The 22005-nt window shown below is 39.8% G+C and overlaps 1 protein-coding gene across 1 annotated transcript in view; it reads left to right on the plus strand.

Annotated features, from left to right (window-relative positions):
* The first annotated feature begins 256 nt into the window (after window positions 1-256).
* Window positions 257-22005, plus strand: part of LOC113029391 (cadherin-20) — a 93940-nt gene continuing 72191 nt past the window's right edge. Inside the window, exon 1 of the mRNA XM_026180239.2 lies at window positions 257-692. The gene's annotated coding sequence lies outside the window, so the exon portion shown is untranslated. The remainder of the gene's footprint in view (window positions 693-22005) is intronic.

The raw sequence follows: 22005 nt of genomic DNA on the forward strand, positions 1-22005 counted from the left end.
CCCCTAAAAAGAACTGATTGTGCTGCTCAGGGGGGTCACATACACAGTGAGAGGGGTTGCAGCCAATGCGAGAACAAAAGAATAAAGTGGGGAAAAGTGAGTGGAGCGAAAGAGTGTATTTTGAGTCCTGCGGGTTAATTCAGTGCCTTTCAGCTACAATTGCCGTGTCTAAACATTCATGAGCCGTACAGGGATGGATGAAGGGAGAGAGGGAGGGAGAAATGAGGGGAATAGATGGAGCAACAGCACAGCGCTCAGACACAAGAGGGAGAGCTGTGTGTGAGCTCATCCACAGCGCTCTGAGCAGGTAGAGCGAGAACAGGACACAGAGAGAGAGCGTGCAGGAGGAGGAAAGTGAAAGAAGGAGAGAGAAAGGGAGTCTGTCTCCTCACCTGAAGATTACTTTGTCTCACACTTCATTCACCCCGAGTGCTGGAAGGAGCAGCGAGGTAGAAGCTGAGTTCATCAGGAGTTGCCAGCGCTTGCTCTCTGGTCTTTTTCTTTTCTTTTTTTTAAATCCCCTCTTGCCTGGTTTTCCCTGCGCAGGGGGTCAGCTGGACTTTTCTCTGCAAGAAAAAACCCACAGTGGAAAGACTGAGATAGAGAAACCAACACGTCGGGAGGGAAAGTGAGAAAATTGCAGTAAATCCCAGTGTCTGCGAAGGAAAAGAAGTTCAGAGAAGCTCCAAAAGGTAAGGATTTTAATTTATTCCTCTCTTTTCCAAATCGTCTAATAAAAACATAATTATCAGAACAACCTGTAACAAGGTAAGTCAAATCCTTGCATTTTAAGAGCTTGTGCAGAGTGTGTCTTTGTGCAGTGGGTGTGTATTACAGCCATCATTTACGGACTTCGAGGAGAAGCAGCAATGTGCACTTGCGGCGGCAGGAAGTTGACTCAGGAGGATGGGTTAATAATACAAGAAAAAGCAGAGGGACAGCTCGAAGTACAGTGACAGAAACAGGGGAAAAATACATGAGTGTGAAGGAGAGTTGAACTGAACGACTGAGAAAGAGAGAGGGGAATAGGAGGAGGAGGGATAGAGTGGAGTGGCGGGGGCTCGCTGGCAGCCAATTCAGTAACCAAGGCAGCTGACATGAGGGAGAGCCAACAGGGGGACAGTGGGATTTCTATTTTTCACCCTTGCTGAGATACGCCGGGGCTCTGCCAAGTCCCCTGCCTCATCCCCCATGGATAAAGATTCCATTGTGTGCTGCTGTGACTGAATTCATTAAGCATCTACATGTACTCTCCTCTGGCCGCACTACTCTCGTACGCTCCTTCCTCTCTCCAGCTTATACTCACTCTACACGACCGCTCCTCCTCTCTCGCTTTCATTGTAGTCTCAATTGGCCCAGCTCAACTTGTGTTGCATCAACAGTTGTATTTTTCCCCCCAATGCTCTGCAGTGGATGATACTGTGAACACAATTTTGCCAAGAATGACCCCAAAGTTTATTTAAGCCTGGCTTCAGGATGCCACATGGGGTCGCTCAATGTAGGTGGGGGGGTGTGGAGTGGGGGGCATGGGAGATTTATTAGATGGCAGCTTGGGAACTTTGCTGGCATTAATAACAAGAGGGGCTGTGAAATCCTGCTAAAACATGAAAGAATTTAACATTACAGTGGCTACCAATTATATCAGTAACACCTTTATACTACAGTGGATCACATAAGTGTGTTTTTGTGTTCCTTGGTCTTATTTAGCTCATGTCCACAAAACTGCTTTTGTTTGCTGTCATCAGTTTTTAGCTTATGTCTCAGGGCAAAAGCACCAAAACGCCACGTGATGAAAATAGCAGATTTACAAGAGCTTATAAATAGATGTAAATGAAAGCTAATGCTGTTCTGTTTTTTTTCTGGGTGTTTGCATTTGCTAACAAACAAATCAGTGTGTTGCTTGCAGCTCGTTTGTGCTGCCCCCAAGTGGACAAAAAGCTTGTTGCTGTAGGTTTCGGTTGGTGTTTTACGTTTTTTGTTTCGTTTTGCTCATTTGTGTGGTCAACTCACACACACACACAGAAAAAAACAAAACATTATTTGATAACTGACCTAAAGATTGCTATTGGTTGTCAAGTAATTGGTCCGAAAGAAAAAGATGAGTTTGCCTGCCAGCAAGCTCACGCTAAGGCTAACAAGAAGAAATTCATTAAATTTAGAGAAAAGGTAAAACAATGCACTGAATTAAAATTTATCTAATAAAAAATAGTCAATAACTGAGCTCAGAGCTGTTTTATCATCCCAGAATTGTTTATGGCAGCACATACATTGTGGGCTCTTTTTCTGCCAAGCATGCCATTTATTTTCTTCTACGCACTTAGGCTAGTCCCCCGGAGTTTATGTTAATTTCTCAAACTTTTATTCGACCCCATCTCTGACTTTAGGGAATCTTTAATTAGTTTCTAGAAGCAGTGACACTAGTGATTCTTGACAACATTAATTAAAAATTGTTTTTCTTAAAAAAAAGTCACAATTTATTCAAAAGGTCACGCTGAAAATGAAGGTACTGCTTCATTAAAAAGGAGAACGATTGAAGTAAGAGAAAACACAATTCAGATGTTGTTCACTTTTTGTGCATTAGCCTTTCCCTGCCTTTCTCTCCACACTGAAGACCATGTCATCACCCTTTAGGTAAAAGGCTAGTATAGCCTTTATGGGCTCCTTATTGTTTCCAAGATGTGAGGCGCTTCGCTTGTGGTGAAATCAATAGCCCAGTAAATTCTTAATTGAATGACTGCAGGGCTTGGAGCCTGATGGTGCTTTATGGGCTACCAGAAGGCGCCTTTGAGAACAGACAAAATAACAAGGACCCTGCTGGCATTGTTGTGGTCTGGGAAGCAACGTCATGTCAATCAGCCAGGCCTGGCAGGCAACAGCGGCTGTGGGACGGCGTTAGTGCTTGTACACCTGCCATGTTATGCTTGAGTTGAAGCGGGTGTCACTTTACCTCTAATTAGCTTTTCTTCCTTTGAAATACTTTTTATGGCTCATTTGATCATCACGCAGTACATTTCAGTGCTATTTGACACCGGGGAGCCGTGTCACAGGTACCGCTGCTGTGATCGAAGACAGAAAACCGCCTTTGGGTTTAAAATTTGGAACACGACCAGATATGTTTCGTGCACAGGAAACACCCGTGTGGTATTGTGTGGTGGTGCGGATCCTTTTGTCATCTGTCTGAGCTACGGATGGATTGTCTTGACCTCGGGGCGCTCGCTGCCACTTCAGCAGAAACAAAAGACTACGATGCACACTTTTGGCCAATTTGTTAAATGTCACACTCTTTTAACACTGCAGTTTTTCACCCATCAGTTTGTTAACTAGTTGGGATGAGACAGTTATATGCAATTTTTAATCAAGTCCAAATCTTCAAATATTTTCTTTATTCGGAATAAAAAAGCTGTTTGCTAATTGTTTTTTTATTATCCTCAACAACATCATCATCATCATCATATTGTAACAAAATAATTCCTCAAATCTGGGATAAATATAGTATTGTATAGTTGATGCATTAAGTAATAGCATGAAAACTGGTATTCTCTGAGCCATTCTTGCTCAATGGCGAAGAGCTCTTTTGGCAGAAGAGCTGCTCTGGTAGTCATAGAGTGCTGAAAAGCTTATTTCATGCGGGTCCTGCGTGAGCCAGTTTCTGCAGCTAGTATCCAGCATTAGTTCTCAGCTCTCTCACTCTCAGCTGCAATCGGCCAGCTAGAACAGGTATGAAAACGGGCAGAGCTCCATTTGCTTCTGGTGTTTATTGCTCATTGCTAGTCGTGCTGAATATCAGGTCATGAACAAAAGCTGCAAACTTCAGAGAAACTCTAGGCAGCAGAGTCTGTCACGACACCTCTCCTTCACATATTTAACACACTCCAGCGATGTGCACTAAGTTGCTGGGTGTTATCTTTGAAAGTGAATATTGCCCGTTTTTGTGGGCTGTTTACTGATCTGAACCCAAAAAAGGGAAAATACTAAAACTATTCATTTAAATGTGTTTTATGTTTTGAACCAAATATCCAGAAACCATAAAATGATGAAAACCGATTTGGTAAATGGTGTTAAAACAAGGCTCTTTACTTCATTCTTTAACGGCAGAAACAATAGAGCTCACACCGGTACATTCACATTTGATGCTTTAGGATATATTTGCTAACTTTGTGTTCATTGCACTTACCAGTACATAGCCTTATCCATACCAGCCAAGTGCAATAATATGCAAAAACTGGAAATATCCATAGAAAACAGGCTGATGAAAACCAGTTTCATTCAACAACCTCACACCGGCTGCGATTAAAAGAGAACATTTTATAACAAACTGTAGCAAAGAGCAGGACTACTTATGCTTTGGAATTTGCATTTTCTTTACAAAAACAGTCACAATTTACAGTTTAGACCCTGAACTCTAAAGTAGGCAAAGTTTCTCGATATTTTGTGTCCTCGTTAGCTCGATTGGCACCATGTAAGCAAAGAAATTATGTATTTCTTAAGCCACACTGGTGTGCCTTGACGCACCATTGGGAAGCCACTGCATGAGGGGGCACAGCTCAATTGGAGGTCAATCCATAGCAGGTGTAGCATCTTTTATGTAAGGGATATCATGACAGGAATGCAATAGGAGCTTGGTAGCACCCGCAGCATCCATACGACAAACAGCTACATGAATATATGTGTAAAATGTTAATGCTGTATATATAAAGTATACACATATAGCGTGACTACTCAATGGCACACAGGAAAGCCTGACTTATGTGGCAAACATTTATAATAAAACAACCACGATCAATACTGTAATTTACACCACACACACTTTTTTTAAAGCATACCACTCAACAGCACCGTTATCTGGAAAATCAACAATGATCCAATAACAAGCATACCGCAAAGTAAACAAACACGAGACAACAGCAGCTATGCACTGGCTGTTATGAAAGCCCGATTTAATAAATAGCCATCCATGAAATAGTCTCGAGCTCTACTGATTTGTCTCCCGAATATGATTTCTCATTTGTCCGGTCTCATATGTGCTCATTATCCTTTTCCCTTTATTTATAGGGTGAAAATGGCCACCTTCAAAGGTTGAGGCCTTGGTGGTGGATCTATTTACACCAGAGACTCAAGTTTAAGTCTTCAGATTTCACAGATGTTCACACTCCATTTGCATTGGGTTTTTTTTGTTTGTTTGTTTTTTAAAATATATTACAAAATAAAAATATGTCACTTGGTTAACTTTAGGCATTAAAAACTACAGGGTTAGGTTTAATATAGAAAAACTACCGTATTTTCCGCACTATAAGGAGCACTTAAAAGCCTTTAGTTTTCACAAAAATCGACAGTGCACCTTATGAATGAATTCTGGTTGTGCTTATTGACCTCGAACCAATTTCAGGTGGTACACGGCACTCAAAAATCTGTCAAAAACGTTTCAGTACGACTTTGGTAAGCTATGAAGCCGCACTGCTTGATGGATTGTCAGAACATTACGGCTACCGTAGTCAGGAGCCTCGCGGAGTAATCTGGGTCCAAAACTCCGTCTTCTTCAGGTCCCAAAGTCAAACAAACACTGCGGCATCACTGAGAGGTAAAAACTGCCTAAATTCTTTCATCTTTAACAAAATGATCAGTGTTGCTGCTTTACCAGGTGTAACAATTAAGTTTAACATTCAGGCATCCGTGAAAACAGGATTTATTAAATTTGACGGAGTTAGAAGTTAGCAGGAAGTTAGCTCGCTAGTTTCCACCTAAACATGATATAGCATGTTCTGACTGAGAGATTTCTGAAATAATTAAAACGTACAGCTTTGCTATCACTTCCAACATAAATGAAGACAGAAAACTAAACAGCAGTGACGTTTGTAGGGTTACGGAAGTTGGGCTAGCTGGTATATAATGATGTGCTACCTGATCGCTAGCTAACACAGCTTTGTTAGCATAATATAACCAGTGAAGCTGGAGGATGAATGCTAATGCTTGTTTCGCTTAATGCGCCTTATAGTCAAGTGCGCCTTATTGTCTGAACAATACAGTAGTTGGTTGAAAGTCACTAGGGTTGGTTTTGGCACAAAAAATTAGTCGGTTTGGCAATAAAAATGACATGGTTATGTTTAGGCACTGAAACTACCTGGTCAGATTTTGCAATGAAAACTACTTTTGTACAAGAAATTCCTCTGTTTATGCATTACAAGGACGTAGTAGATTTTGCAATTGGAAAAACTTTGCTATTTCTTTACGAAGGTCTTCTTTAAAACCTAACAAAGGTACTTTGGCTGTAATAATGTGGACTAAAAATGGCCCTTTTTTCGCTTCATTGAAAAATCCCAAATCGGCGTTCGGATAGATATTTACAGTTGCACCTAACTAAACCAAAATACAATTTGCACTGTTAAACATCCATCCATCCATTCTTTTCCACTTATCTTTATCAGGGTTGAACCCAGGCTGGAGCCTATCCCAGCGATCACAGGGTGAGAGGCGGGGTACACCTGGTCTGTCGCAAGGCTAACACAGAGAGAGAAACAACTATTTACACTCACATTCACACCATTGGCAATCTAGAATTACCAATATCACTTGACAAACTACATGAAAGTGGTTTTATTCATTGGCTTCTCTGAAATAAGATGTGGATATGTGGTTCTCTTTGATCACTCCACACTCTATGATCACTTCACATCCCCAGAGACTTTGGACAAGTTAAACTTGGTGCTCTTATTCAAGTTAACATTTCCAAGTTCAGTAACTGTCAGCTGACAGGTTGACAGTTGACAAGGTTGTGCTGACGTTGGAAATGTAACTTTGTTGTTGGCTACATGTACTGCTACAGTTTCACAAAGACGTTTTTGTTAGAGTTTCTGCTACAACCAGTTCTGCCCGGGGAGATGCTGTTACTGTTTTAGCCATGATTGCTGGAAGCAGTTGTGCATCTACACCTGCTTATGATTTCAAACAAATAAGCAAAAAAACTTTAGGACCTCTGTTCCTGCACCACATTAGCAGTCAGAACCTGCACATTGCCAGAAGCATCTGTTTAGCGGTTAAAGAAGAGGCACATAGTGAACAAATGGACTCAGGCAGCTAGAAAGTACAACTACAATTTAAACTGTCAGTGCCAACACAGCTAATATAGCTCTGCATCCTTAAAGAACACCTACAGCAAGTAATAAGTCCATTCCCATGGTATTCAGAGTTTTTAAATACAGAAAATATTCTCACTTTCCACCTCAGTGTATATACACTGCTATATTATCCATCGCTTTGTGCCACATGTGTGCACACAGCTGATAGTTTGGTTGTTCATTGGAACAAATTCTTCAATACCTGATCATGCACCAAAAGATGCAGGTTTTCATTTCACTGAGCTGGTCCTGCAGCTCCCTCCAAACTCAGATGGTGAATTATTCCATGCCCTCCTGAGTTAAAGAAAGCAATCATGTTTTTTTTTTCTTTCTTTTTTTTCTGGGACTGACTCTCAGGCAGTGGATCTATTTAAAATGAGAGTTGCTTACAGTAATAGACAGAAACACCTCATCTTGAAAAATTAATTTGAATTGATTCCCCGTAGTCTTTCCCCCCACTGGTCTGACAGGGTTTTGAGAAGGAAATTTTCAATATTCAAGGCCACATGTAAAAATCAATGTCTAAATGAAGCTGATCGGAGATATGAGCTTTCTCTCTCAGTGGTCCTCACTGGAGCCAGGAGGGAAAACTGAGCACATAAACTTTCCTTAACTGTTACATTGTAGAGCCCGTAGAGCTGTTTTCACAGAGTGCTTGATAGATATTAATCAAACATTTGAGCATTTGTGAACCATATCCAAAGCCCACATATTTAATTCAATTCAGTTCAGTTTTAATTATATAGCACCAAATCATAACAGCAGTGCCTCAAGGTGCTTTATATTAAGTTAGAGACCCTACAGTAATATGTGATGTTCAGTATGTGTGTTTCTGGCTTTAGCTAATATTAGTTGATATTAGTTAACAGTGTTGGTCAAGTTACTTGAAAAAGGTAATCAGTAACTAATTACTGATTACTTGCCCCAAAAAGTAATCCCTTTACTTTACTGGTTACTTATTTTCAAAAGTAATTAATTACTTAGTTACTTAGTTACTTTTTTAAAATGTGATTTACAACCTGAATAGGTAATAAAGCGATAGATCTTTCAGCCCAGTTCTACTTTTTCTGCCTAATCCATCATATAAAATGGAATCAAATGGAAAAGTATCATTTTAAAACTTGTTTTAATCTTTTAACTTTATGCATCAAGCAAAAATTAAATTGGATTACTGCCCATCTCTGTTAATATTAAATATGCATGTTTCTAACATTAGCTAAGTTTTGCTAATGATAGTCAAAATGTTTCTGGCAAAATGAACATAACGAAGAAGGGCAATCACTCAAAGTACACCTGACAGAATTGTAATTTAAATGGTGATTTTTGAAATAAAACAAAATGTGAGTAAAAAGAATCTCAACTTCTCAGCTTCTATGTCTATATTTTTATCAGTTCATTCTAATGATGTCTTCTGGAAAACAACATTTTGAGTGGTATTCAGGGTACTACAAATCCCTATGAAAATCCCTATGCAGCTTCCTTTTACCTTTAATTTCAAGGTGAGTGGCAGAATTGGGAAGATAATCATAATATTTCTAAGTCTAGTTAGAAAAACACTGGTGGGGGTTTCAGGCTTAGATCATGGAGTTTACAACACAGGCTGGTTTATGAAGAGCTCTCACAAGGGATAAGAGTCAACAGGATGATGTCAGACTGGCTTACTAATGCCAATAGAGGATTTGAGGAGACCATCACCACAATGAAATTTCACAAGTGTAATTCATGCAACAGGAAATGTGTTCACTGTAAAACCTGTTCAAACATCCTATCTGCTCAGTTATCACACTCTGGATTAGATCATCAGGAAACAAATAAAACACCTAAACTATAATCTACAATTTCATCAAAAGCAAACATCCCCTATTTAATTTTTTAACAATCCATCTTACAGGCATAGGGAAAAAATAAACAGCCAGTCGACCTTCAGAGAGGGCCAGAATGATCATCGCATTGCTTTAGGAACATAGTTCGACCTTGGTCCTGGCAGACAGTGATTACATTTTATTGGCCCCGAAAAAAGGAGCCCAATACTCACCAATGTACTCTGGCTGAATAAAATGGAGTGAGATGGCGAATGAATTATAGTCTCTGGAGTTGGTGTGCTCCAGTCAAATTTTTCTCATAGCAGTGGAGGGGATGAGCTACCATAAATCTGACCCAGACATCCATTAGGTTTCTGTACTCTGCAGTTCTCAGCATGGTGCTACTCTCTGTGAATTTCTGGTGCATTTTTCCCATACATGCAGTACGTAGTGTGCTCATATGGCTGTGCTCATTTTGCTAATGAATTACTTGAATTGTTCATTGACCACTTTTTGGATTCAATCCATAGACTCATTTTTACAGAGAGAGAGACTAAAGTAAAAGGAATCCACACTTGGATAATTTTCAAACACAGACCCGTAGAAGACTAAATGCTAACCAGAGTTAGAGCGAGATCTCTAACACTACAAACAGCATGATGCACCACCAATTAGCCAGCATTTGAAAATAGTAACTATTTACTGTGATTTGACACACAGCATGATCAAAACTGATCTAGTCTATTAAAAAAAAAAAAAAAAAAAAAGCAGGGGCATGTTTCACCAAAAAGCAGCAAGAGCAAATTCCTGCTCCTATCATAATGCTTCATTTCTCCAAAATGATTTAAAATGTACTAAAATGTACTGCAATACATGCAATACATTCGAACTTTCAAACATTCACTCAATATGATTTGGATTTTATCAAAAATACATTTAGATGCTGTGTGTATAATTTCCAATGGACTTTTAAAAGCAGGAGCTAAAAATTTCTAGATGACTTGGAGTAATAACCATAAAATAATGGCTTGGGTTTATACCAACTACTGAATGCCTGGCAACCTTGGGGTTAAACTGATCACCCACAAGATATGTTATTTATTTAAGAGTTATTTTTCTATATAGAGAACAAAACACAATAAAGATGTCAACCACAAACATAAAAAATTATGTAGCTTCCAGAGTGAATTCCTTAACCTAAAGGGTTAGAGAGCTGTGATTCTACAGAAACGTGATACTAAATCACATATCTAATTTAGTGAATACATAAATGTTTGTTGTATAACTGGAGATACCAAATTGCATTCACATTGTATTTTTAGCAAAAATTCTGTAAAAGTTCACAAGTTATTAGTGTGCTTTGAGTTGATATAGACGCCCAAAACTACTGAAGTCTTTCTTGGCTCATGGGTGAACTTTTCATTAAACACGAGAGGCAATAAAAAGAAGATTTATTTTCTGAGATACATTGTGCTGCAACTGAAGCTGTTTTCACCTTCTTTTCATGTCCAAGCTTGATGTGAAACTTGTTACTACAGTCCTAAGCATGAGAACATTTCTTTTTGCCCGTCATCTGTTCTCAACTTCACACGTGTGTGTGTGTGTGTGTGTGTGTGTGTGTGTGTGTGTGTGTGTGTGTGTGTGTGTGTGTGTGTGTGTGTGTGTGTGTGTATTTGAATCAGCGCCGATTGCTCATGAAATACGACCTCTGGAAAAGTTTCCTGTCCGCATTCTCCTCTTTGAACTCCAATCCATTATCTCCAGGTATCAAATCCATCCCAACAGGTGTAGTGTGGTAAATGATACGGGCTTGTGGCAGCTTGCCACAGATGCAAGGATGAAAGAGAGGATCGGGTGTCCGGTGTTGGATGCTCACAAGCACACATATACACAAGCATACCGTACACATTTCACAGGGCCCCTATATTGCATTTATCACCCGCATCATCTGTAGTTGTGAGACAAGCGTGTTTTCTTTTTTCTGCAGAATATGTACTCAAGGCTTAAAGATATATATTGTGTTGTATGATAGTTTGCTCTCTGATTGGCTAGAAAGCTTTTATCTGAACTTTCCTCGAACATTGTTTTTCCTTCATATCCCGAAGCTTCCGATCGATACAGCAAGGACCATGCAGACAAAGTCAGAAAACTAGACGCTCACATGTGTTTCTTTCCTGCTGTTTGCAAAGACGAGCTACTTGTTTGAGGTAGAACAATAAATCACTGGAAGTGAAATAGTTGTAGTTCATGCACTCTTCCCAAACTCTGCTATAGCAAATAATATCTGATCACAGTGTTGATCTGTAAGCAGCCCTCAGATATGTAGTCTGAAATTCTCCTGGCTGTGTCTCGTTAAAGCAATAGCTTTTGGGCTTTTAAGCTTTAATACATTTTTTAAAACACGGTGTATTAAATGCAGGCATCTAGCTGGTGAATGTAGTCAAGCATTTAGCAGACAAAGAGACAGATTATTTTTTTTATTTTAAGCCTCTAAATGCACAGCAGAAGACTTCTTTACATCCAGGTCCAGCTAAAATGGTAAGAAAAGATTTACAGAACAGTCCGTAAGAGGTCTGGGAGTCACTGTTAGGCATCATTTGAAGGTGAGACCTCCAACCTTCAATGTTTGTTGGAGGTCTTATTTTAAAAAGCCATGAATCTGAGGAAAAAGTTCCAACTAGAAGTAATAAAATAGTATTTTAACCCTTTCCTTGTAATTTAAGAGAAACAATTTCTCTTGTCTTCTAATCTCTGCCTTACTAGAGCTGCCTTTAAAAAACCTGGAACCTGTTCTTATGGTTGTCAGACAATTATTGATCATCATTAAGGGTATATGGGAGGTTGTCTAGTCTTTTTGAAAGAAAGAGTCAAATATTGCTGAACTCATTTGCACACGGCTAAATAAATGTTGATTCATTTTATGTAACAGGTGTTCTGACTGTACAACCAAGGGTCATTCTAATAATGATTTATAGCGTAGACAAAACAGGGGTCAGTTACATCTTCATGTGTTTTTGCTGGCATTGAAAAATTACATTAGATTTTATTTTACAGAGTGTATAGGTTGCAGTCTCTTTCATCTATAAAAGGTTGCTTCAGCTCATCGAGGTTTTTCGGTATTAATTTATGCACAGCTCCTTTAGGTCCCACCACAGTATTTCAGTTAAGTTTTCAGTTTATTAAGAACCTTGACTGAACCACTGCGCCACCCTTATTCTTTACTATTTCTGCCATTATGTTGAAGCTTGCCAATGGGCTTGGGATCACTGTCTGGTTGCATGGCAAAGTTTAAGCTGTTAGCCAGATGTCCTTACATTTGATCCTGTATGACTTCATGGTCAACTTAGTGAGTGCAATGTCCTATGGCTGCAAAAGAAATCACCCATCCACCAATTTACCCAACAGTTCGTATGTGGTGTTTGTGCTGATTTACTCTGTTTGGTTTTCTCCAACCATGTTGCTGTGCACTATAGCCAAACATCTCCACTCTGGTCTTGTCTGTCCAAAGTGCATTGCTAGATAAGTCTTGTGGTTTGTTCAGAATCAACTTTGCAAACCTAAGATGTGCTGCCATGTTCGTTCTCCCAGAAAGAATATGGCAGAGAGGACGCGTTCTCCTGGCAACCCAAACAACTTCTAATTGTGCTGTCATGAACTTTAGCTTTTCACAAGCTAACTGAGGCCTGTAAAATCTGAGATGTTGCTTTTGGTTTTTTACAGTTTCTCAGTGCATTGCAACCTCTGACCTTGGGTTGAATTTGCTGGAACATCCACTGCTAGTAACCCTGTGGTGTTAGCACACACCTGAATGCTTCAGACCTGTAAACTGTGAAAGCTTCTGATCTCACATAGGCATTCACGTTTGTTGATGATCAGTTAATCAGGTATATTTGATTAGCAGCACCTGGCTGCTACTTACCCTCTTAAATCCTGTGGAAGCATTAAGTGTGTACTTTACAGGTTTTTCACACTGCATCCACATTTTGCCTTAGTTTATGTTAAACAGTGACATGGTGTAATATGTCAAGTTGTTGCTCATCTTATTTTAAGATCTGCTGTGGAGATTATTTTTTTTATTATATTCTGATACGTAAAACCTTAGAACCAAAAGAGAGTGTACTTTCTTTTTCAAATGTACTTTATAAGCTGGTGCAATGTAAATGTTATGTTTGAGGCTGGCTGCCGAGCTTCAAATGAATTAGTTATAGCTCATTTATGCACCTCAGTTCGGCAGCTACATGGAGATTTTTTGGCATCAATAGGTCCCACCAGGTTCAAGAGGTGATTGTCGTTCTGCCTCTGTCCTGTCCTCCATATCCCATCTTCCATTTAATTTAGCTCCTCATCTTTTTAATGCAGCCTGGGGAACATGCCAGAATGATCTATGGGATAATCTGCCATTGCATTTAGCTGTCGAGTTTCCAGAAACTGTGCTTCACATATGTAAACAAACCAGGGTGATTAGGTCCGCTGGCAAGTTGTCCCTTATGGACATCCCTAATTCAGCCAGCAAAATGGCTGTTCCAGGCTGTTAATTTCTTTATTTACTTTCAGTCTCACTCTACGCACCAACACGGATGAGCCGTTTGATCTCACTCCACTCAAGTTAAAAAAAAAATCCCTACCCCTGAACCGCAGGCACACCGCTCCCCTGAAATCACTTCAACACCCATCCCCTCCCTCTCCCTCCTTCCCTCCTCCTGGTATCATTATTCTTCCCTTTGAAATCACATTACCTGTGTTCTCTTTGTGAGCTGAGGAGTGTATGCTAGTAGATGAGACAGAATGGAAAATGTAGAGGAGGAGTGAAGTGAGGAAATAACCACAGCTTGAGTTTTATATCACCCGTCTACAGGAATTCCCAGTCAAGTGGGTGGATCAGTTTCTCGTCTTCTTTTATTCAGGGTCTCATATGTCTCCTGAGGAGACTTATGTCTCGTGTGGTTGCCATGAAATCAAAAGTAAAGGAGAACTCTTTAACATTTCCCAGGAAGCATGGTTTTGATGTCTCACGGGTCAAAAATGTCTAGACATCTAGATTACATCTGGCCCGAATTCAGTTCAAAAGTGGATGTTTGGGGGTTGTTTTTAATACAGTATATATTGAATATATCAATATTTAACGGAAACATCACTTTGTTTTCATTACATGAAATCACCTTATGTAGTCGACATTGCTATCATGGCAGTGAACAGCTGCCTATTCAATCAGACACAACATTAGCAACATTATCATTAAGCTCACTGATTTTCTGCCATTTTAGTGGTAATTTTGGACATTTACTGGTTTAATTTTTAGTCAGTGAAAAAGCTGGTATACACAACACTGTACACCTGACATAGAAGATTAAGAAACTTTTATGCCAGATACAAACCTTACAACATACCCGGGCTTTGTTACATACACCTATCTAATCAGCCAACCACATGGCAGGAATTTAGTACATGAAGGCATGTACACGTGGTCGAGATCACCTCCTGAATTCCCACCTGAACACTGAAATGGAGATGAATGGCGATTTAGGTGAGTTTAATGTGGCATGGTCGTTGGTGCCATGGCTGGTCTTTTTCATAAACTGCTGATCTACTGGGTTTTACCCAAAGAACCATCTCCAGGGTTTATGAGAAAACGTGCACTGAGCTACAGTTCTGCAGGTGAAAATGCCTTGTTGATGCAAGCAGTCGTGACAGAGCACCCAGATTGCATTAAGCTGATAGGAAGCAAACTCAAATAACGCTCGTTACAACCAACGTATGCAGAAGAGCATATCTGAATGCAAAATACAAACTTTGAAGCAGATGGACCAAAGCTACAGAAGACGACAATAAGTGCGACTGCTGTCTGCTAAGAACAGGACATAGAGGCTACAATTCACACGAAAATTAGACAACAGAAGATTGTAAAACTGTTGCCTAGTCGGATGAGTCTTGATTTTTGCTGCAACGTTTACATGGAAGGGTCAGAATTTGGTATAAACAACATAAAAAGCATGGATCCCTCCTGCCTGATATCAGTCAGTGTTTCAAACTAGTGGTGGTGATGTGCTGATGCAGTCGTGTGGGAGATATTTTTTTGGCATCACTTTGGGCCCCTTAGTACCAACTGAGCCAATGCTGATTTTTATAATAATATTAATAAAAAATAATAATAATATTGGATGTAATTACTTTGTACACTTTCAAGGACAGAAGCACAGTGGTTTGGCATCCATTGTTCAGTGAAAAACTCTCATGGCCGTATGTTTGAGTAAGCGTCTGTCTTGTACAACAACCTACAACCACTTCATCAAGTGGAACCAGGATCCATGTTTGCAGTCTCTTCAGTTCTTAAGTCCTACCTTTAAATATTTGAAGAGCCAGACGCAAATTAAGAACAAGGAGATGAGAGGCTTTGCGGTGCACATGCAAGAATAGGACAGCATTCATAATGAATGTGCTTCGGCTCCCGCTCTTGATTTATTTCAAGGCAAACGAGCACGGCAAGTGAATAAACTTGTTTCACACGTTTAACATGCAATGTGAATAGCAATTATTTTTCCTGATCTGGAAATGCAAGGAGTGATGGTTATTTAAAAAAGAAGAATTAAACATTTCATTTGTCAGTGAAGAGTTCAGTAGATTCCAGGTGTGCAGTCTACTATAGTATTTTTGAACTCTTAGCCACTTTCCCCCTCTTCCTGCAGAGTATGTCAACTTGAGTTTGTCATTTCTGACATTTCCCAGAATATGTTTTTGAAAAGTGCCAGACAGCATGCTGCATGCAGTCGGGGGTTACATACAGTCAGGAAAAAAATGGGAGTCGTGTAGTGCGTTCATGTCTTGTAGCTGTATGGCACCATGGTCTGCTGAACCCACTGTTGTTTGAGAAATTGGTCTGTGTCTTACAATAGATTTTTCTCCGTATGATGCTTCAAATGGCTGTCAATAACTCTGAGGGTTGGGGTATTTTACAGATCACAACCCATTTATTTGGAGAATATATGTTAAAAAAAAAAAAGAATACAGCATCACAGATTTTAGGATGGACTTTTCCTGTGGATAACAACATGTCTTTTCAGAGATTAGACATGGAATTATCTGCCTGGCATGCTGGTTACATTTTTCAATCTCCGGTGGTCAAACCAACCAAAAACTAAAACAATAATAATAATAATTTCCCCCTTTTTGTGTTTGTTTTGTGATGGGAATTGAACGTGTCTATAATCATGAGAGAGCTGCTATTTTGAAAAGCAGCTCGCAGCCTTCAGAGACGTGTTTTATTGGCTCGGTGGACGCCCTAATCTGTCATTTCACCGACGACAGCTTTACACATTTGGCGTCGCTGGATGGATTTAATGTTTATTTGAGCCCCTGAAGTAAATTACTTCTCAAGGTTTATTTCCTTCTCCAACAATTACCCAGCTTCGTATGCAACACTTTCTTTGGTTGCACTGCAGCTCTGAAACTATAATCTGCAACTGTACATGATGATCTGTATTCAAAAACACAAGGAATAGAGTGTGTGTGAAAGAGAGAGACTGCAAAATGTGCCAAGAAAAAGTGAGGAACGTTAAGATGGTGTGAGTCAGGAAGAGACAGCAAGACAGAGACAGACATATGTAAACAAAGCAAGCAGAGAAAAAGCGAGGTGGACGCCTGCTGAGTGTTGGACTGTGGAATTGTCTCCTCAGCTGCTGGCTAAGTCTGTCATCTGTTCAATAGTTGACTCAACATCTGGTGAATCCTGCATAAATACAGCTCTCTGAGCCACCGACAGAGAGGCAGCGAAGGATATTTAAAAGCTTATACACTCGACTGTGTGTTGTAAAGCACCTACACAGAACAGCAGAAGCCAATGATGGAGTATTTTCAGTGCATCATAGTCAATTCTGGTGGAAGTAATGCATTATAAAGCTGTAATCTCATTACTCCTTTCTGTAACACAGTAATGCAGGATATTAAAGCTCTAATTTTAGTTATCACATTACATTTACTGATCCTATCGACAGGTCGTGACTCAAATTACACCCACAGCATTGTAAATAATTGTGAAATATCATACCTGTTTAAGTCTTATTCGTTTATGGGAGTCTTTGTTCTCGCCCCTGCATTACAACAAGGAGCACAGAAGTAGAGGATACATGCAGGAAAAATGAGAGGCTAATAGCCAGAGAAACAGATTTAACTTTGTTTTATTGGCTCAATGTGCATTTTGCAGGACTTAAGGACGCTAAATGAGTGAGTGGAGCTTTATGACTTTTTCCGGCTCCTGGTTCATCTGAGATCCAAGTCTGTTTTAGTCCTGGGTTCATTTGTTGAGTTTAAACCATGGATGCTTAGAAACGATGGACAAAGATATCGTAGCATGATCTGGCATAGCAGTTTCACCAGTGAAGGCAGTTCTGACTGAACGTCTTCTTGTTTGTCATCTTTTTTGACACTAATGGGGACAAAATTTTGAAGCAAAGAAAATCATGTTATATCCAATTAGATGTGAGACTAGCAAGTATTACTGTAAACTGTTTTCCAAGGTCACATATCAACAGAATATGAATGGAAATTGAAACAGGACAGTTTTCCCACAGACTTCCACAGCACTGTGCAGAAGTCTTGAGTCACACCTCATTTCTTTAAATTTTGTTTCGTGGTCTTAAGCTACAGTTTTTGAGGTTTTCTGAAGGTCTTTCAAAGTTTTTCTTGGGACATTAAAGGACCCGTCCCGTCTCAGCAACAAACTGTCCCAACTTCTGCAACAGCCAGAAGGTTCCGCACCATCCAGGCTAAAACAAAGAGGCTCAAGAGGAGCTTCTACCCTCAGGCCATCCGAGCCCTAAACTAAAACATGTTTTAGGGCTCAAAACATTTGTACATAATTCACTTACTGTATATAATGTTCTCTTTTTTGCAGAGTCGAGGAGCATTTCAGGACAGATTTCACTGCGTGTTGTACTCGTATAACTATGCATGTGACAAATAAAGAATCTTGAATCTTTTAACCCAGAACAGACAAGCAAGGAAACCAATTCCAAATTCTCTAGTGAGCTTGACAAAGAAGGCAGCTGGACTTTTTTAGGTTTGTGAAGTTCTTTCACAAAATATAAGAAATCAAATTCACTTAACCTGCATTCTCTTTAATTAATGCATTCAGGTTTAAGGCCCAACCCATCATCCTATATGGGATATAGCCACCCATTGGCTTGTCCCTACAAAGCAGAACACCAAACAAATGTTTTATGCCATCTTGGCATTGTGAAATCCAATGCAATAAGCAAGGAGTGAATCAGATTGAGAAACACTGCAGGGGAACACTGCAGACCCTTTGGCTAACAACCTAACAGTCAAGAGTCATAAGCCTTTTAGCAATTACAATCCACACCACAGTTATTTTGACCTGAAAGTAGTGTTCACAGAGATCACAGAAGACGAGATGGCAGGGCCATTTCCTTACAGACGTCTGTATAACTGTAAGTTTTTGGCAACCAAGCCCTTTCAGCTTGCAAGCAGGAAGCTTCAGCAGGCTTTAACAGCTTTCAACCATCACATTATAATTTATCTAGGAATTGCACTCTTCAGTTAATAATTACTTTTTTGTTTGATAAAAGGGTGGCCAATAAATCTGGAGCCAAAGTGAAATCAAAACAATCCACAAATTCGCACTTTAAGTGAGCGAGCAGGCTGTGTTTCATTCAGCCATCAGGGCCATCCTCAATGCATTAGGCTGTCATTCTATTTCTGGGCAGTGGGTAGAGAGAGATGTCCTATATCAGCGCCTGTTCAGGCTGGCTTTATGGGAGACCTCCTCCTCTTGCAGTTCAAGTCAATTGTCAACATGATTTATGGAGATGTGAGCTATCTCTAGACTGGCTCCTCAATCTTCCCCCTGACGAATTGGTACCGTTGGCCCATGCAACTGCCGTTTGTTTTCCTCACTGGCCAATTTTCATCCAAGCTGACAAATTAAATCTGCCATGTTTTTGAGGAAGCTATTTTCCCCTCCCTCCTCCCGTTTTCCATATATGACCTGCTCCACAATTACCAGAGATATGAGATTGACACCAGCGTATAAACTTTCCAGAGCAGTTTAGGAGTCTAACATGAGTAATATCCGCACTTTTAATGGAGGTATAGTGTCATAACGTTTAATGGGAAGGAACGTGGCTAGGATGACATGCATCTCTCAAAGACACGCACCACTTATTGTCCCAATCATCTCATATGGCTCACCAACACCAGTACTGCCTGATTAATGCGACTGGCTTTTATGAGCAGGATAAAAGGCTCTGCATATTACCCAGGCAATTATAATACCTGGGAAAGTCTACTAAAAACAATGGAAAGCTCATGCAATCAACTAAGTGACAGTAACTTTTTAAAAAGTTTGGCTATTTAAGTTTATAATTGACTCCTCTCCACGACCACTAAAAAGGAAATGAGAGTCCAGTGAGCAATCAGCCGTATCTTTATCCTGAACCTTTGTTGCCCTGCTCTGCCCTGACCTGCCTGCAGATTAAGGGAAATTAACAGCCAGTGGCAAGGTGGCTGAAAGGTTGGAGAGAGCTGAAAAGCCAGCAGGTTTGACCCCTGCATCTACAGCCAATGAGAGTCCCCAAAAGTAAATGTCAATATTGCTAAGAGGTTTTAATCCAGACCCAAGTAAACAACATGCTACTCAGTAGTTTAGTAGTGTAAGGGTATGTTCTCAATAGTGTAGCTACATAACCATGTGGCATTTGTGTGGCTTAAGGGGATCATAACGGTATTCATCCAACATTTTTCTCTAAGTTTGTAGTTTCATGGTGGCACTGTACTGTATGTAAATATTCATGTGATCACGGTGGCATCACCTGTTAGTAAAGCCCCTTTGGTTACCTTTGAGGTATCTTGAAACAGATGAATACCGCTCTAAGCCTAGGCCGACCCTAAAACACATCTTGTTTATTGTCCTTTTTGAATCTAAATTTGACCATAGCTTATAAAATAGACATCTTGTTATGTTTAACAAGTAGCTAAAGTTTCCATAGACTTCCATTTTACCAGTTGTGAAACTAGAGCAGTCGACGTATTCTTCTATATCGTTTTCAATGGTGAATCCACAGATTATCCACTGGTTTGTGAAGTCTTTGCTGTTTTGAAACCAGATATGATGATCTGTCACTTCTGACTGGCTAAAGCCTTGTCAGTCACGAATCTTGAGCCAATGAGGATACCAGGAATAGTCCTATTTTCTGAAACTTGAAATTACCAAAATTAGTAAATTGCACTTATTTCTTCCAAAATGAGACACTGGGGCAATAAACTCAACAGGAAATGTTTACAGAGGTCAAGTCTGAAGACATGCTTAAGTATTTTTGCAATCACAATTTAAAAGAATGCAGGGTTCAGGCTATTCTGCATTGGCTTCACTTTTCAAAAAGTTTACACATGAGGTGTTTGGAAAAGTAACCAACTGATCCAATCAAAATCAGGCAGTATGGATCTATGACTCGTATATAACATTTAACAAATATTAGGAAATTGTTTTGTGTGTCTGAAAGAAAAATATATCAGCCAGTATATCAGTTTTTTAAAAAATAACCGTATATATGTTTCAAAAGTACTATATCAGTCGGGGTCTAAAATAAGTACACAAGCAAAAAGACAACATTCACGAGACATTCTTGAGAAATGTGTTAAAAAGACCCCCATGCTTACTTTTATACTACAGCTGATTAAAAAGCTATTTTGTGTTTTGTTTTGGGGGGGTTTTTCTGAACACCCGTTATTCAGGAGAAGAATGGAGTGCCCCCACCAATGGATCTTGGTGGGTGTAACAACCAATGTAGTGACTGACTCTTTTTAGGGATTTTATTAATGTCAGCACAGGAACTTAAAAACAAAGAAACTCCACAATAATAACTTTTGATTTTTTCAATGAAAATGTGTTTAAAGTGTGCAATATATAGAAATTGTTACCTATTCCATGCATAAATGAAATAATATAATTTATTATCATAGCAAAAAACTAATGCAAATATTAAGAACATTTAAATGATACTGCAAGCTCTATGTTTATGTTTTGCTGTTGAAGACATTTACTCAGGGGAAAAGCTGTTTTTCATTCTTCAGTGTGAAAAGCATCTCTTATGAAAACAATGTATGATTCCTGCACAGGCAGAATTATTAAAAATGACTGTTCACTTTGCTCAAAGCCTGCAGATCCACCAGCAAATACTGTCAGACTTAACCAAACAAGATGCTAACTGTCAAAATTTAGGATATTTTGTATGTTACTGCTCACTCCTTCCACTTCTGCATGAGGCACAAACAACACGCACGCATTACGCACAATCCCACTCAGGAGCACCACCATCCACAGCGCCAACTGAGAGGGAAAGGTGGGGCGGCAGTGCTTTCTGATTTAGTCCGCACAATGTGGAGGAGTGATTTTCTCTGAGGCACATTTGTTGCTTCTTTTAACCCTGCGAGGGGGATACACACCCTCCCAAATAAACCCAAGCCCTCCTCCTTCCTTGCTCCAACCTCCTTGCTGCTAAGAAGATTGCCTGAGTTTTTCCCGGTGTGATTGGGGCGATAACCACTAATGGATTTGGAGCCCCGGGCACATTAAAGAGGAGAAGTGTTGGTGAATCTTGTTTTAACTTCAATAAGAAGGAAGCACTGGTAAAAATGTTAATTCAGTGCTGTAAGGTCAATATGATCAAAGCAAGATTTTAAAAAGGTCTTATGGTTTTGCATCTGAGGATCTCTTTTATTTGTGATTTATATCTTCTGTACAAATCCCTTGAATCTTCAGGATAAACAATAGTTAAGCGAGGGAAAACATGAAGATATACAGCCATAAATCTGCATATGCACACGCCGAAGACAACAAATGTGTACAAACACTGGCATGCTTGCACAGTACTATCTGTGTGCAGGCGTATTTCAGCTTGCCCTGGGGTTGGGGAACCCTCATTGTCATGTTTAACAAATGTGCCGTCAAAGATGCACTTTAAAGATGGGACATGTCACAAGGGGCATGAGAGAAGCCCGCTCGCCTGGAGGTAACAGAGACGAGCGGTCTGGAACAGAAGGAAAGGGAGGAGGAAGTAAACACAACAGGCGGCAGCAAC

Source organism: Astatotilapia calliptera, chromosome 9 (genome assembly GCF_964374335.1).
Source record: "Astatotilapia calliptera chromosome 9, fAstCal68.1, whole genome shotgun sequence".
Lineage (NCBI taxonomy): Eukaryota > Metazoa > Chordata > Actinopteri > Cichliformes > Cichlidae > Astatotilapia > Astatotilapia calliptera.